An 18,624-nucleotide genomic window follows, 5' to 3' on the forward strand; every position below is an offset into this window, starting at 1 on the left:
AAAAAAATTAATCATGAGAGCATTAGGCGTCCAACTCACAGTGAAGTCAAAGAACCGTATGGGAAGGGGAGGGTAGAGCCGATGGCGTTAGGACGCGCACAGAATCCGACCCCCGAACCGCGCTCTCCAGGCGCAACCGACTTTTCTACGCATCCCACACGTATTGACTCACTTCGCCCCCAGCACTAAGACGAGGTGCGGCCGCGTGAAGAGCTAGAAGGACGGAGTCACCCGAGTCATGAGGCGCGGAGTCGGGGGGCGCCAGAGGCACGGCTCCCACCTCCCCTCGGAACGCCGCAGCCTCCGCGGCCAAGGCCAGGGCCAGGGTCGAGCCCGGGGTCGCCCCCACGGAGCTCCGCCGTCCTGCCCTGCAAACGGCCTCCGGGAGGACAGCAGCCCGGCCCGCGGTCACGCCCCCCCGCAGGACGGCCCACATGTCCCACCCGGGCCGCGTGGGTCCCTCAAGGTGGGCTCCGGGGGGCTCCCGGGCTCCAGAGCCGGGTGGGGTCCGTGGAGGCCCTGCGGCTGTGGCCTCGCGCTTGCACACCTCGCTCTGCCCAGTCCAGCTTCCTTCGCTGGTCGCGGGGCCACCCCCCGCCCCGTGCCCCTGGCGCCCCCCGACTCAGCGCCTCATGACTCGGGTGACTTCCTGCGCCGTGGGCAGGTGCCTCCCGGAGAACCCCACGTGAGGCCGGGTGGCCGTGGGGTTCCAGCCCAGGCCCTCTGGCTCCGGAGTCCACGCTCGGAACCAGCTCTGGGAAATCCTGACGGTGGGCGCCGACTCACGAATCGGCTTCTCCGCCAGGTTCCACCACCCTCCGTGGCCCGGAGGCACAGAAGTCTCAGGAGCGTTGAGGGACTCCTGCCTCCACACCTGCTCAGAGCCCCCCGTCGGTCCTGGGCTCTGGTCGGCCGTGCACATGACCCGCCTTTTCACATCCTTCTACTCAGGCCAATCACTGCCGGCCAAAGGCTTCCCCAGAACCCCTCTCCCCTGCCCAGGATGCTCTCTGCAGGTCTGCAAATGCTCCAAGCCTCCCCTCTCACGGAGGCACACAACTCCTGCATCAGGCTCCGTGGCCCCAGAGCCACACTCTGCCCTCTGCACCCAGAAGCAGCCCTCTCCCAGCTCACCTCTCATAGGACCTCAGCTTGGTCTGACAGCCTCTCCCCGTGTGGCCAAGGCCTCCTCCCTAGGGCCAGCCAAGGAGCTGCCCGCATAGTGCCTCCCACTCTCGCTCTCTCCCACTGCTGGGCCGGCCTCCGCATTTCCTCAGGTTCAACGCATGAGGGGACCACTGCCCATCACGGAAGAAAACAGGAAGACCCTTAAGCCCTGTTTAAGCACAGCTAAGACAGCCTCTTGACCACACAAAAGATGGCGGAAACAATGTATAAAGCACAGCAACATGGGAACCCCTGGTATAGGGTTCACCAGTGGTTGAACTTCACACAACTCCAGCCCTAAGAGCTTTGCCAAATTGCATAAGGATGACTATGAGAGATGAGCAAAAGGGGAAAGTATATTCAATGTCTTGTTAAGAAAGGTGATAAGTGCAATCTATTTCGGAATGATGTACATCAGAAACATTTTAAGACAATTTTAGTCTGGACACTTAATTAGGTACACTTCAGTTATGAGAATATTCAATTAAAGTGAATATATTTAATGACAGTAGGTAATAGACCACTCCTGCAATTTAAGCTGATTCACAATTTCCCAGAAACAGTCTCCCTAAAATATTATTTCCTATTCTTTGATTCCATAGACTCTGCAACTCATGGTACCTACTGCTCATGTTTGAAGCATTAACACCAGCTCCTCGCAGTTCCCAAGTTATCAGAGTTCTATAGATCCCATATGTTGACACCTACCTTAGAAATGAATCCCTCACTGTCTCTACAGAGCTAAGACATTATGCCACTAGCTCCTGACTCAAGCGGAAACCAGCTTGAAGCCTGGACCACATGCTCTAGCCTGGTTTTTTCCTGCTACTCTGGTTTTTATATAAACGACACTGTTATTCAAGCCCAAATACTAGAGTCCTTCCATAACAGTAGCTAAAAGCTGTGGGGCAAACAGAAATATATGGCATTGGACTTTCCAAACTATTTAACTGATGAGCATAACATTACACCTAAGAAAGTTACCCAGCACAATGATTTTTTTTTTAACCTGCACAAAATAAAATATGCTTCATTTAATTGGGAAAGCAAACTTTCAGATCACTGGAATTATCCCAAATGAAACCAGCAGCAAAGGCGTTGGTTTCAATTCAGAAATAACGCCCAGTTTCATTTTATCAGCAGCAAGTCGTGGTCTTGACTTAGGGAAATTTTACAAGGAGGTCTAAATGATCTGATCACTTTTTAACCTCATGTGTAATAACGCACTTACACTAGAGCCTTCTGGTCAAGGTCTAGAACTGAGATGGGAGAGGTGAGGCAGGTAAACTTCACAGAAACATCGCATGAGGTCAAACCCACAGTATCATAGACCAACATTCAGTGACATCAAAGAACAAGAAATTATTCTACAAAATGAAAAATGACATAAGCAAAGTGCTGTCAGAAAGCCTAGGTAAAAAGAGAGACTACCGTCCAAAAAGGTCTATTTACCAAAAATATACATTTTCTATAGCTGTATGAATACTTAATCTACCCCCAAAGATTTGTTCTGGATCTTCTCTTGAAAAAGCCATTTTCTCCTCTTGGAGTGTAAAAATGCTCACATTAAATACCCACTACATAAATTTAAACTGATTTATGCTAAACTTATTTCTTGAAGTTGTAAGTGGTCCTCCTAGTTCTGGTGTTCTTGGATGTGGGGTCCAGTGTTCATGATGTTAGGTTGTGAGGTCTCCTATCAGACTTCACTGCTCAAGATTCTAAGCATTCAAACAGACTTCTGTCTGTTCTCTGAAAGACACTCCTTTATTCTCGTGATATGCAGTGCACTTCTCTAGACCTTCCCCAGTTATGTCTGTCTCAAGGTGCAAGACCCAGCCTCTGAGGGAGCATTCTAGGTAAGACACCATAAGGTTCAGAAACATGGATGAGCAAAGACATATAGCATTAGAAGACCCCTTTTAAAATGCGATAGCTGAACTTAAATATGTATTCAAATGTAATATTTATTAATAGAAAGAATAGTGAAACATTGAGGTTTCATGGGAAGTATTGCAATGTATATATAATAAATAAGACATCTATTCTAAAATGTCTCAGTACATTCTGAATTTGCCTACATTGTAAGGCACATAAGGGAAATACACACCTAAAGTACAGATATATACCAATGATACTCTCTCACCTTTACATAAAATCTAATATCATGGTGCTCTGATACTAAGGCCATAAAAGATCTCTATTTTCCCTCATTTATATTTATATTGTATCTTCCAGAGGTTTTTCTGAGAATATCTGGATTTAAGACTTCCTAGTTAAATATGATCATTATAAAAAATTATTTGAATGAGGCAAACACCAAATTCACGGAAGCGAATGAACAAATGAATGACTCCTCCCCCTTGCCTACTATGGTAGCACCTTTAAGTGAAACCCAGAAAACACTAGATGTGTCTAATTCTGCATTTTTTACAACACCTATAATATATTCTTTTTTGTCCTACTGTATATTTTTCAGAGAAGGCATAAAAATTGCAATTCCTTATAAATCTTTTTAGGCAAATGTCTTTTTAAAACCTTAAAGCAGGGTGCCTAGGTGGCTCAGTTGGTTAAGCGACTGCCATCGGCTCAGGTTCCAGTTCCAGGATCCAGTCCCACATCGGTCTCCCTGCTCAGCAGGGAGTCTGCGTCTCCCTCTGATCCTCACCTTCTCCTTCTCGCTCTCTCTCTCTCTCATTCTCTCTCAAATAAATAAATAAAATCTTTAAAAATAAAATAAAATATTTTTTTTAAAAAAACCTTAAAAGCAGTACAGACTAGGAGAAGCTGCGCAGAGGTTATGTGAAAACTGTACTATACTTTTGCAACTTTCTGTGAGCCTAGAGTTATTTCAAAAATTTAAAAAAAAAATTTAGGGACTAACAACTCACTTAAATTTTTTTAATTTTTATTTAAATTCCCGTTAGTTAACATACAGTGCAATATTCGTTTCAGGTGTACAATATAGCGATTCAATACCTCCATACACCTGGTGCTCCTCCCAAGTGCCTTCCTTGATCCCCATCACCTATAGTTAAGAATATGTTTCCTGGTTGCCTCCTTTTTTCCCCTTTATTCATTTGTTCTGCTTTTTAAATTTCATATATGAGTGAAACCATTTGATATTCGTCTTTCTCTGACTTATTTTACTCAATACTCTCTAGGTCCATCCATGTCATTGCAAATGGCAAGATTTCATTCTTTTTGATGGCTGAGTAATATTCAGTTGTGTGTGTATATGTATCACCTCTTCTTTATTCAGTCATCAGTCGATGGACACTTGGGCTATTTCCATAATTTGGCTACTGTAGATAATGCTGCTAAAAATGTGAGGAGGCATGCATGTATCCCTTTACATTAGTATTTTTGTATTCTTTGGAAAAATACCTCCTACAACAATTGTTAGATCACAGGATAGTTCTATTGTTAACTTTTTGAGGAACCTCCATGCTGTTTTCCAGAGTGGCTGCACCAGCTTGCATTCCCACCAACAATGCAAGGGGGTTCCCCTTTGCCCACATCCTCACCAATAACAACTCACTTCTAATCTCAAAAAATAGTAAATAAAACTGTGTCCAATTCAGACAACAGATGAAACAGATCTAAATAGAAAAGTGAGATAAGTTTTCCAAGGAACTATGTAACACATCACAAACCCTAAAAACAAAGTTTCACCGCCAAAATTACTGGATTCCAAACTGCATGATGACAAATTTCCCAAGAAATATGTGAAAAACCTGACAGCAGCGATCAGAGCTACTCCACTGTTGGAATCTCTCGAGAAGAAATAAGGTTTCAAATAAAGCTGGGTGTAACAACTGGGTGTCTCTGATTGGTTTGTCCAGAGGGGTTTTTTGGGGGTTTTGTTTGTTTGTTTTTGGTTGTTTGTTTGTTTTTAAAGATTTTATTTATTTATTTGACAGAGATCACAAGTAGGCAGAGAGGCAGGCAGAGAGAGAGGAGGAAGCAGCCTCCCCGCTGAGCAGAGTAGCCCGATGCGGGGCTCGATTCCAGGACCCTGGGATCATGAACTGAGACAAAGCAGAGGCTTAACCCACTGAGCCACCCAGGCGCCCCTTGTCCAGAGCTTTTAAGTGACTAAGTACTCTACCATTCAATACGTATTTTCACTACAAAATACACTAGCCGCTGCAGGAAGCCCGGAGCACGATCTGACACGGTTGCCGCAGTGAGGAGCCTGCAGTGCGGGGCCCGTGCACACATGGGAGTCGAAGGGCAGAGCAGGGCAACGAGCCCTAAAGCAACCGGTTAAACTGAAGAGGCCCCTGCCTCAAGCTTGGGCAGCCAAAACTTTCGAGTGCCCAAACCGTATGTTCTTGCCATGTTTTTGGACGAGTGTTCTGTTTCATTTCTTTTTTTTTTTTTTTTAAGATTTTATTTATTTATTTGACAGAGAGAGATCACAAGTAGGCAGAGAGAGAGAGAGGAGGAGGAAGCAGGCTCCCTGCTGAGCAGAGAGCCCGATGCGGGGCTCGATCCCAGGACCCTGAGATCATGACCCCAGCCAAAGGCAGAGGCTTAACCCACTGAGCCACCTAGGTGCCCCTCTGTTTGATTTCTTAATGCATTTTTCAAGGGAAATTATCTGATCCCATCGACCTGAATCTTTTCAGACCTTTCCTATCGGCCTTCTTCCTTCTCCCTGGCAAAGGAGCTCAACTTGTAAAAAGTGCAAACGTGTGAGCTTGTGAGCCTCTGCTCGGTGGGTTCTCGCTCAGCAGCTTTCGGAAGGCAGCTGCAAGCCGGGCTTCAGCCACCTCCACGAGGCCCGCGCCCGGCCAGCATCGGTTGCGCTCAGCACACATTCCTAAGGCCACGGTCTCCAGAGGTCAAAGGAATGAAGGAATCTGTGCAGCCATCGGCACTCAAGGTCCGCTTCCCCCTTCCCTCTGACTGATGAGTCCACGGAGTCGTCGCTCTGAACAAACACACACAATGCTTTCCGAACGTCATTCGTGATCATTCTGGGGGAGAAGATGCAGAAACCTGGCTTGAATTAAAGACATGAGGAAGATTCCCATCGGGCCACTTAGATAAGGGATGTCCAAGCGGAAGAGCGCGAGCGATAGAAGAGCTAACCCCGGGCCCTTCGGATATCGGTTTAGAAATTACTGTCAGGATCCTATTCCCTAAACAGTTGCCCTTCCCTACAGCCAGTCCTAGCACCAATGTTTTTTTAAAAGCCTCCTGGGCTGAGTAGTTATCAGAGGGAAGGAGCCTTGCTGCCAGCATTTAACACAGCAACCAGCAGACAGGCCTGGGAGCTTCTGTTTTATAACCATCCAGTTTAACATCTCACAGGAAAGAAAGCACTCAGAACAGAAGATGTTTTCTGAAATTCACTATTTTTAAAACAGTAGTTTCACAAGGCTCGCCATAATTACCCTTTGTATTTATTTCAATTTTCCATTGCATTTTGTCTGTAACAGAAAACAAAAGCTGTCTACCACGCCAGATGATTCCATTTTCCACTAAATCATGAGAAAACAAGCACGTTCGGGTTCAACCTCCAGGAGGGATGCTACCTGGAAAAGTAAACATCCTCAGAACTTCAGACGGACTTACGTTCTGAAGTAATATGTTATATACCCAGTCCTCATTATCGGTGAGTACCATTATCCATGATAAGAGAACCAATCGGGACCACCACCAGCTCTCAAAAGAAAAACCACCACCACCACCACCACCGTCAAATAAAAGGAAAAGAAAATCAGTCTTTGGGTTAAAAAATCTAATTAGATTTCCACTTCGAAATCCAAGTTCCTTCTGCTGCAGGCCTGATTTTGCAAGGGGATACCTCCTATGACGTATCTTCTAATTCTCGACCACAAAAATCATACAAAGTTTAATTCTATATAATTTAGAAATAAATATTTGGCCCAACCCTCTTCTCAGATGAAGAAAACAGAGGTCCAAGTCAAACAGTACTTGAGGACCAGACCGCTGGTCGATCGCTGCTCCACACACATGTTTCCAAGATTTACGCTGCAAGTTTGCTTTGGCCATTGCAATCAACATATGTAGGAAATGCCTCATCTGTATTAAGCTGAAAAGGTTCTCTACAGGCTCCAATTCTCAGCTATCATTCATCCTTAAACATCCAATTTTTCATGAAATATGGTTTCCAAGGTATCAGCACTAGAGACACCACAACAATATTTTAAATCTGGAAATCCGCTGGCCAGCCGTCTAATTATAGAAGCTAGAAATATTCAGCGTGTAAGCTTTGGGGGATCCCCCATGGGGTGAAGAGCACGGCAATCATTTTCAAGGGTTCTCCAGGTCCTGTGTGTGTTACGTGGAGCATAAAGTTGATAGGAGCGATACCGTGAAATGGGTGATCTCAAACTGCTGGCTATTAGACTCAATTTTTCAAGACTGATGTTTAATAAACCGTGTTCCCAACTCAACTTCAGCAATAAAAAGTAAAAGTCCTAGAGAAAAAATGTGTTCTGAGCTTGGATCACTCAGAGGAACAGCTCAAGAAAGACACTTAAAAGTGTTGTTCATTCATTCGGCCAACACACATTTATTAATATGTCAGGAACTGTTCTCAGCGCTGGCACGATTCAACTCAAGAATAAGGAATGTTGTAGAACACAACGACAACAACACTAATAACTAACATATGTATAGTCGTTTACAGTTCTGAACAAGGTTTCCTAAACAATCACTTTTGTCCCTCATAACACCTCTGCAAGCTAGGTTTTACAATCATTTTAATAATGGGGGAAAAAAGAAAGAAAGAAAGAAAGAAAGAAAGAAAGAAAGAAAGAAAGAGGATTTTTTAAATTCCCCAAAATCAAATAACTACCAAGTAAGAGATCTGGGTCTTTAACCTATATCTCCCAAATGCTTATCTCTATTGGTCACTGGGCAACACTAAGTTACAAAATGCTTTGCTTTTATGTTAAGCACTGAAGACAACAAGTTCTGCAGGTTTCTGAGTATTGTGTTAAAGTTGGTGTGCTTTTGGGGTTTTTTTTTTTTTTTGGTTGTTTTTTTTGTTTGTTTGTTTGTTTGTTTTGTTTTTAATAAGGACAGAGTTTCACAGATCCAGGCTGTGATGTTTGCAAGTTCCAAGTGTGTTTAATATCTTCATCCATATTACTTTACTTATTATATGGAAACACTGGTGAATGAGTTTGTATGGCTATCTGAGTTTTCTAAACAAACAAAAGAAGTTCACTTTCCAGATCTTAAAAGCTTTCTATTTTTAATTTTTATTTATTTTTTATTAACATATAATGTATTGTTATTTTCAGGGGTACACGTCTGTGATTCATCAGTCTTACACAATTTACAGCCCTCACCATAGCACATACCCTCCCCAGTGTCCATCACCAGCCACCCTCTCCCTGCCCCCTCTCCTCCCCTCCAGCAACCCTCAGTTTGTTTCCTAAGATTAAGAGTCTCTTATGGTTTGTCTCCTTCCCTGGTCCCATCTTGTTTCATTTTTCCCTCCCTTTCCCCTGAAACCCCCCTGCCCTGCCTCTCAGATTCCTCTTATCCGGGAGATCTTAGGATAATTGTCTTTCTCTGATTGACTTATTTCACTCAGCATAATACCCTCTACTTCCATCCACATCATTGCCAATGGCAAGATTTGGAAGGTTTGATGGCTGCATAGTATTCCACTCTCTATATATACCACATCTTCTTTATTCATTCATCTGCTGGTGAACATCTATGTTCTTTCCATAGTTTGGCTATTGTGGACATTGCTGCTATAAACATTCAGGCACACGTGCCCCTTCGGATCACTACGTTTGTATCTTTAGTGTAAATACCCAGTAGCATGATCGCTGGGTCGTAAGGGAGCTCTATTTACAACTTATTAAAACCTTTCTTGCTCAGTATAACATACTGGATAAAAACTTTATCAGCAAAAAACCTGAACAAGTACTTCACTACAGCCAATAAACATATGAAAAGGAACAAAAGATGCTTGGGGAAATGCACATTAAAACCACAATGTGATACAACTATACATCCACCTAAATGATTAAAATAAAAAAGATAATACCAGGGGCGCCTGGGTGGCTCGGTGGATTGAGCCGCTGCCTTCGGCTCGGGTCATGATCTCAGTGTCCTGGGATCGAGCCCCGCATCGGGCTCTTTGCTCAGCGGGAGCCTGCTTCTCTCTCTCTCTCTGCCTGACTCTCCACCTACTTGTGATCTCTCTCTCTGTCAAATAAATAAATAAAATCTTTAAAAAAAAAAAAAAAAAAAAAAAAAAGATAATACCAGCAGTTTGTAAGGATGTGGAGAGGCCAAAACACTTACAAGATGTTAGTAGGAATGTAAATTGGTAGCACTTTTAAAGGAAGGCACTAACTATTATTCCCACATGTTTACCGGAAGGCATATGTAAGAGTGTTCACAGCAACACTACTGATTACAGCCAAAAACAAGAAACAATCCCAGTGCCCATCAAGAGCAAAATGGTAACTGAACTGTGGCCTTCTCATAAAGCAGGATCCTGCAGTACGATGACAATAAGCTGCTGCTACACACAAGCATCAGTGAACCTCACAAACACGATGCTGTGCAAAAGAAGGCAGATGCAAGCAAGGATGCGCATCCGATACTGCGGCCGGAAGTTCAATAATGGATAGAAATAGCCTATAGCCTCAGAAGTCGGGACAGAAGTTATCTTTGCAGGGAAATAATGCCTTGGGGGAGAGGAGGACTTCTGGCTGCTGATAATTGTCTCTATCTTGGTCTTGGTGTATCAGTTAGGTAAATCACCAAGCTGCTTACTTACGCCTCACACCAGGCATACTTTACTCTATACATTTTATATTTCAATAAAAACTTTAGATGGACGGATGAATGGATGGATGGATGAACAGACTGATAAAGATAAGTTAGGATCAGGGATAGGAGAGCAAAAAAGGAAGGAAGAAAGACAGGGAGGGACAAAGAAGGGAGTATAATGAAGTGATCCTATCAGGGTCCACCCACAGAGCCCGTACCACCGTGTTGGCCGGAAGTCCTACGGCTGCTTTTCCTACTTGATCCATCTCTCCCTTTACTACCAATCTGTCCCCTGGCACTTTTCAATGTCTTCCATGTAGCTACCAATATCAGCCCATTCCTGTCTTCTAATTTGCAATTCAGCGTTGCTATAGGATTAGAAACACTACGATCAGTCGTAGTAGAACTGTATGTGCATGAAGAGTAAACCAATTCGGAGGGATCTCCTGTGAGTAAAGTGAATCCCCTCTTTAACCTATGTTCTTCTCGTAACCCTTTATTTTTCCTGCTCGGGAAAAACAATTTTATTTATTTATTTATTTATTTTGCTGAAGAATATGTCAAATATAGGATTTCTAAATAGAGGAAGTTGTTACTGGTCCCTACCACTGACTACTAGCCTCCAGGCCAAACCTACAAGTAACTCACACAGAAGTCCAGTTCCCACAAGTTCACTTATTTGCAAATAGTATAAAGGATATTATCAATCATTCAATACACTTCCAAGAGAAGGAAAGAAACCAATGACTTCTTATATAAGACATTATAAAGAACTTTCTCTAGTTGTATCACAGACAGAACATTACCTCAGTTTGAAAGACAGTATATTCCTTTCTCATTTTGTATTTTTATTAATTTTGATGTTTAAACTCCCCCAAAAGTATACTGTTACAAGTTTTATTTAAAATCTTTTTGAGGATTCTAAGACAAAAACTTAAGTTAAACTGAGGGGATAGCCTTTTTCTACACGATAATCCCAAACTGTTGGTGGTTATTTATTTCTTTAACATCCCAATTTCATGTAACTTCCTTCTGTATTCACTCTCCATGAAAAACAAAAGTTAACTCTTAAACACTGGAGATAAAATTGCTCCACGCAAACTGGACACTCTTCATTAGGGAAAGGCACTCTGGCACCAATGGACAGGAGAAAAAATCGAGGCCAATGGGCAGTGCTGCCGAGCAGAATCACTAAGAAGGACCAGAGCCAACCCTTCAACCCAGGATAAACATTTATCTGCTTTAGTATCTTCAGCTGTGACTAAAACAACATTCATTCATTTGATGACAGTCATTCAATACATAGAGAGCACTAGTTCAAAGAGAGAAGGTTCGTCCCACCTCCACCAATAAGTTTCCCTTTAGTTTAAGAAAAGCATATGAAGAAGGAAGGACAGGAGGGGGGGGAGGAGAAAGAAAGAAAGAAAGAAAGAAAGAAAGAAAGAAAGAAAGAAAGAAAGAAAGAAAGAAAGAAAGAAAGAAAGAAATGGAAAGGAAACAAAGTTCTCTGTGCCTAGTTTCCTCATTTTTTCAACAAGCATAATAATCCCTTAAATCTCCTTAATTTGCAGAAATAACAAGATGATGTTTTGGCTTAGGAAAACAAGTGTAGATGTATATGATTTCACCAAGCCTATTTCTACCACGATCTTCTTTTAATATATAACTTAATTCAAAGGCAAGTAAGATCCTTAAGAAATAGGATTAGGAACATCATGAAAAGTCAGGGAAAACAAAGTTTTATCTCTTCTTTGCCACAGCAGGCAAATAAAGCCATCATCACTCAGAGCTGCGCATCCTTTTGATGTCTTGTTTGAAATGCCATCGTACTGCTGAGACTAGAGAAATGTAACAAAGTCATTGCCACCAAATCATTATGACAGTCATAAATATGGCTTTAGGTAAAATAAAATCAGTCATCTCTACAAATACGTCGTGTGTGTGTGTGTGTGTGTGTGTGTGCATGTGTGTGTGTGTACATCATACAAAAGAAATGAGTAAAAGGGTAGGTGGGAAAATCCATCTCTACTACTGGAAAAATAACTAAGGCATGCACCACAGGAATATAAAATATCACCTTTATGTTAGAAGGAAATCGCAAACTTTCTATTCTCCTACTCAAACATGTCAAATGGAGAAAGGCAAAACATACTTGGAATACCACTTACCCCTGACGTCATATGAAAGAAACATTTTTCCCCTCCCTTAAAATTTCTGCATTATGAAAAAAAAGAAATCCTGAAAGTAGGAAGACCTCGTTTCAAAAAGTCTTACTAACTTTACTTACTAACTGTACTTACTAACCATCCATTTTGTTGACTGACTCCCCCAACAGTCATAAATGTCATAAATCATAGGTTGGCCTCAGAAACTGCGAGAACAGGGAGAACGGAGCTGTGCGTTCTGCTGAGAGCTCCCCTGGCCCCATCAAATCATGCACCCTGAGTCTCTCCACTTAGCAATCAAGGAAAAAACACTTAGAAACTTCCAGAGTTGCTCGAGTATTCTCTTCTCAGGTCTTTCTTCGCACTCCCAATGTTGTTATCAACCCCCCGTCTTAAACTGTATGCATGTCTTTAAAAGTGAATGCAGAGTACCTCCAAGAAAGGAGCAGATGAAGTCTACAGAAGCACTGACTTGGGAAGCAGTGTTCCCTCTGGACTCTCTCCCCTAACAGCAGCAGTCCTTGTGGACTGCAGCGCCCTCAGACGCAAGCAAAGAAACCTGATTATCTACATGATTCACCAGCTAATGTGTACTTTTTTTCCCTTAAGTGTTGTGTTTTTCTTTACAGTGCAAGCTATGGCCCGGCTATCTTTCTTGTTATCAGAACAAAGGATCGGAACCTCAAAATTGCACTTGCCAGGGCTCAGTGAAAAATGAAATTACCACCAGATCACGCTGGAAGTTGTCCCGAAGTTTACCCAACTTCTATCACATTTTTTTCTCTAAATGATTCCCTGTATTCTTTTCACACATTATTGCAAACTCCAAATTTATGCTAATCATTTCAAAGACTAAAATAGTAACATTAACAAACATTTAAATTTCTTTTCTGTTAAGAAAATAAACTAAAAGGGATACATCATTATAAACTCAGAGTACATCCTGTCAATGTCTTTTGCTAAGGTACCTGATATATGTTAATTACTAAAACTCTAGAATGACTTCAACACATTAAATGATACTTAAAACCTCATTTTGACAACACTCATACACAATGTTGGGGGAGGGTTCCTTATTTTCTTTTTTCTCAAAGGTAGACATGCCTGGAACTATCCAAACATCCAATCTTACACCTCCCACTCCCATTCTTATAAATGTCCTATGTCTCAACAGTTCCGAAGAGTACTACTTTCCATTCTGTTCACATATGTGAGAGTTTTTGTGTATCTCACTAGAGACTGAGATAAAGTTAAAGAGATTCAATTTCCAGATTTCATAGAAAGAGAACAGAAACCTATCACTATATTTAACTTTAAAATGAAAGTAAAAGTTTTTGTTATTAAAACTATAGAAAAATAAGCAGACATGCTTCCTTTGAAGTTATGCTAACAACCTCAATCTAAGCGCTATAATGATCATGAAAATTATTTAAATGCCAATGTGATAGATACAAGGAGAGTTCTTAGAGACCTTTGCGAAGACATTACATTGGTTATAAGATGCTACTGAGTACTGTTTTAACTGCACTGAAAAAGCTATTCAAATCAAAATGAAAAAATAAAAATAAGCCCTAATGGGCAATGGACACTTTAATTCAGGTAATAGTCTAAGTCCAGGTCCCAAATACAAGGGGGAAAAAGGGAAATAGTGTACAATGCAGTGTCTCTCCGGAAAGGAACTGTTCCAGGACTTAAGATAATGTGTGTTTAGCACAGCTCAGCGTTCACGATTCCCCATGAGGAGCAACTTTCTCCAACAGTGAAGTGAAAAGAGAAAGGAAGCGAAGACGGTACTCCAAAGGGGTTAACTGCTCTTCATTGTCAAGACCGAAAAGAGCTTGCTGCAGGGAATTGGTCTGAGAAAGGTGAGGCCCTGAGAAGGAATGAGGGATGGAAAAACAAAAGTTTCACAAGCAACTGGAGAAAGGGGGGGAAATGCTTTCGGGTGGGAGAGCAGAGGTCGAACGGCTTTCTTCTCCATCTTTCGAGTCAAGTTCAGGGTTTGCTGCGGGTTTTGTTTGTTTGTTTGTTGTTGTCATCCTCCTTGTTCTTAGAGAACTTTTTCCCTTGCAGGGCTTGCGGCAGTTTGCTGATGTGGTTCCCAACTCCTGCCTTTCTTTGTTGACTGTTATTAACGGACTGGCAAGGGCTGGGTGAAATGCACTTAAGAAAAAAGAAATCGCCTCTCCTTGCCAAGCCGCACATGCTGCCCAGTACCTGAGGAAGAGCTCCGCGGTGGCCGGCCAAGAGAAATCCCAGTTTAACCTCGGCCTCCCTCTTCCCAAGCCACTGCAAGGGACTGTGTCTGTGCCACTTGCAGAGAATCTGCCTGACTCACCCCCCGCGTTCGGTGTGCCAGGGGGGAGACGCGAATGCCCCGTCTCGGAGCGGGCGGCGAAGCGGGGGCACCGAGAGTCCCCCAGGCCTCCACCATTCGTGGGTTTGGGGATGTTTGCGTGGCAGGTGCCCGGGCTCCACCGGGACCACCCAGGCTCACAGGAACACACGTGTCACCGCGCCGGAGCCCAGCCCGCCGCGCACGCTGGCCCCACACCCGGGCAGCAGCGCCGGGCTCCGCGCAGGGGGCTCCACACTGCGGCTGGAGGAGACACGGCTGCTCCAACTGCCCCTCCGCACGCTAAGAAGCGGGGGGGGGGGGGGGGGGGGGGAGTACTTTTCCGCGGAAGCCGCGTCCACCCCCGGCCGGCGCCCAGCCCAGGGGATGCCCGGCCGCCGCAGACCGACCTCCTTCTCCCTCCCCCGAGGGCGCCGAGGCCGCCCGCGCGCCCTCCGGGACCGGCCCCCGGGCCCCCTCCGCCCCTGCGCCGCCGCCGCCGCGACGCGGGGTCCCGGCCGACCCTCCCCTCCGCGGCCCGGGCCGCGCGCTCACCTCCTGGGGTCCGCCTTCCGTCGCTCCTCCAGTTTGGCGGCGGAGTGTGGGGCTGCAGCGGCCGCCGCCGCCGCCGCCGCCTTCGCTGCCACCGCGGCCGCCGCGGCCACAGAAGCGCTGCCCGGCGCGCCGCCGGGGCCGGAGGCTGGGGGCCCGCGGGATCCCCGCAGGCGCGGGCCCGGGGCGGGCCGCGGGAAGTTGCCGGCGCGACGCGCGGGTCGAGCGGGGCGCAAGCCACCCGCGCCCAAGTAGTCACAACTTTGCCGCCCGGGTGGGTGCGCGCTCCGGGGCGGAGGGAGGCGAGGACCGGGCGAGGGCGCCGGGGCGGGAGGGTCTTCGTTGCAAGCAGGGCTGGAGCCCGCACGGCCCACGAGTCGAGGGTGGGGGGGCGGTGGCGGCGCGGGGAGGGGGAGCTGTCTACACGGCCCGCGCGGTGCGGGGCGAGCGAGTGTGTGAGCGCGCGGGCGTCTACTCTACTTTGCCTTCTGCAGCTTCTGCATATGGATGGGGATCTCCGGTGGTTTTGCCGGTAACCAACACTGCAGCGGCGGTGCCCGGCGAGGGCGCCCCTCGGGAGCGGGCTGCGGGACGGGGGAGCGGGCAAGGCGGCCGCGGCGGAGGCTGTGCCACGAGCGCGAGCCCGCGATCCATATTTAAAGCCACGAGTGGCCTCGGCCGGCCCCCTGCCCTGCCCTCGCCCGCGCCGCCCGGCCCCCACCGCTCGGGGCCGCGGCTCGGCGTCAGCCGCCCGGGCATCCGCGGCGGCGGGGAGGGGCCTGGGGCCGCGCCGCCCCCGCCGGGGGCTCGAGCTCCGCGCGCCGCGCCCGCCCGGACCCGGCCGGAGACCCGGGTCCCGACCGGCCGCCTTCGCCGGCCTGGGTTCCTTCTCTCGCGCCCCGGGCGAGCTGCTAGGTCCAGCCTTTTGTCCCAGTCACAGCAGATCCCCAGTGGGGACAGCCTGTTCTCCGGGGCAGAACCGAAGTTGCTTTCGTTTCCCGGCCCCAGATCGCTCTGGAGGCCACTTCGTTCAACTTGGGGCGTCCGGACGGAGCGCTACGGGCGCTCGGTCCTCGTTCACCTTCAGCGGGGGATGTCTGGGGTGTCTGGGGACAGCACCGTCCTCAGCCTTGGGCTTTTGTCACGGGTGTTGTCTTCCTCAGACAGTCTGAGAATCCTCACCGGCCCTCCAAGGGAGTCTTCTTGAGCGTACAAAGTTATTACTTGTGTTTACTCTGTTCCTAAGGCTAAGTATTGAGGTTCAAGTACCCTTTGCTAAGCAAATAATACCAATAATGTATCAGTGGCCCAGCCCCATCATGATCAGTTAAGTAAACCATCGAGATATCCACAGCCTGTCAGCACAGACACCATCTCACGTTCTGGGTCCTGCGAGAGAGCAGGGATGTGAGCCACACCGCGCATGATGCAAGCGTATGAGAGTTTCCTATTCATACATATCATATATACGTGTGTGTGGAAGTCACTGACCAAACTGCATTTTCAACAGTAACCCTCAAAACACATAAAACCCAAGAAAAATAATTTCAACATACAGACTATCTGCTCCTGGTTCCAAACCCTTCTTCAGTACTAAGCAAAAACTAATAAGACCCCTGGGGGGGGGGGGTATTCTGGAGGAAAATAACTTAGGCACAGAAGCTTCCCTTTCTAGTATTTAAAACCAGAAAAGATCCATTGTACCTCACCAGTGCATAGGAAGCAGGCATTTAAAGGGGGAAAAAAATGGGTATATTTAAAATCCTCAGTCAATGCTCAGAAGGCACTAGGAACCACCCAAAGCTGAAATTAAAATGCACTAATGTCATGTGCCCAGCTGTTGTCACATCTGGCTCACGTATATGTTCACGCATTCTACATAATGTAATGCAGTGACACAGTGACACGGGGAATTCGAAACAGAAGACTGAAAAAAAAATTAACTTTAAAACTTGTGCCTACATAGTTATATTTTGTTTTTAGATTAACGTTAAAATTAACTTTCAGTGCCTGAACACACAGTTAGCAAGACTCAGCAACCCCAAAGTAAGCTCACAGGCAAAGGGAAGCCACTTTTGTATTAAGAATTTAACACTGCTGTTCAGCAGTTTTTCACACTGTGGATTATGTATTTCAACATAGCTGGCAATTTCTCATTATAATCGTGAACCAGCCATGAATGGTCAGCGTTGGTGAATGTTTGAGAAAGGAATAGTGCAAGAAACTTGTGTTTTCTAATATCCTGCTGCAAAATATATCAAACTATCCTTCACAAAAACCAAATAGGTAACCCCTGGAAGCATTTCACTATTGAGATTGACACAACTTCACCCTGAAAGGGGTATAATATTGGTGTGGGGGGGGGTGGGAGGCAGGGAGGGAATAGAGCACTATGAGGTAAGGTTTCGTGTGTGTCTTAAATTAATGAGAAAAAGAGTTGTCTTTGGCAAAGAGCCAACAACCTGTTATCATTCTCATTACTTGCTGTTTGCTATCCCACAATTAAAAGAGCATGTTCCATTTCCTTTCCTATTGATTATTGTCCAGTAATTGAGATATATGTGTTTTTCCTTTAAAAGGTCATTGATTAACTTTCCTTGTCAACTCTGCATGTGGTCACCTTTGCTACTGCTATCCGGGAGAGGACAATGAATCCTGAGATCTTTTTTTATCACCTCTTCTAAAACTTGAGTTGTGTCCCTTGATTCCCATGAGCCCAGAGAAAGATTTATTTGTTGTTCTTGTCTTGGGGTCCACACAGGTTGATGACAAAGAAAATGAACAGAAAAATTAATGGAATTCAAAAAACAGCATAAGTACTCTTTCCTGATAATGATTTGCTTTTTTGATCAATAACTCTTTGTACTAAATGACCTTCTAGAATACCCACGCACGACTTAGCTTATCAGTCAAGTTTCTGTCCTATCAGCCAAGGTCCTAACAGACACCTAAAGAAAACAGGAAAATGGGAGGAGGAACCTTTGTTTCAATGACAAGCACCATCTAGTGGCAGCGAGTGATGAAACCTCCCGACCCCGTAAGGTCCAACAAGAAGGAAGACGAAGTTTGTGAACAGACAGTCCAGGCATTCCTGGTCATGTATAAGCATGGCACTCTTTGCTTCTAAAACAAGAAAGCTGTCTGTAGTAAAATAGTACAACCATAGGCCCTTTGTTAATTATTCTAAGTAAGGAGGGTGCGGATGTGATGTGCAGACAGGATTACTGCCGTAAAGACTTTTCTCGAGTCACAAAGTTTTTGTCCTGAAAAAGTCTCAAGTTTTTGTCCTGAAAAACTTCTGTGTTTAAGTTTCCTCACATAAAATAAGGAGATTGGTGGCTTATCATCAGTATTATCTATAAAGCATTTTGTTCAATAATAGCAGAACCCACAAATGCAACTGTTATACTTGGGGGTCTCTTCATTATTCTATTGTATTAGAAAAGAAAAAGAAGGTGAAAGATTATCACTGAATGTTGATCCTGGAGTTATTCAAAATTATAACAATCATACACATTCATTTGGGGGCCCACACAAAAAGGTGGTAGCAGATACATTATATCCTGTCACTACAGACTTCAAAGAATAATCAGAATTATTACTCAGTATCAGGTTCTTATTAAG

The 18,624-nt window shown here is 45.2% G+C and overlaps 1 protein-coding gene across 1 annotated transcript in view; it reads right to left on the reverse strand.

Annotated features, from left to right (window-relative positions):
- The window catches only part of SLC4A4 (solute carrier family 4 member 4), a 386,600-nt gene extending 371,491 nt beyond the window's left edge, over positions 1 to 15,109 (reverse strand). The window contains exon 1 of the mRNA XM_059159567.1: positions 15,004 to 15,109. The gene's annotated coding sequence lies outside the window, so the exon portion shown is untranslated. The remainder of the gene's footprint in view (positions 1 to 15,003) is intronic.
- Positions 15,110 to 18,624: the final 3,515 nt, after the last annotated feature.

This window comes from Mustela lutreola, chromosome 1, assembly GCF_030435805.1.
Source record: "Mustela lutreola isolate mMusLut2 chromosome 1, mMusLut2.pri, whole genome shotgun sequence".
Classification (NCBI taxonomy): domain Eukaryota; kingdom Metazoa; phylum Chordata; class Mammalia; order Carnivora; family Mustelidae; genus Mustela; species Mustela lutreola.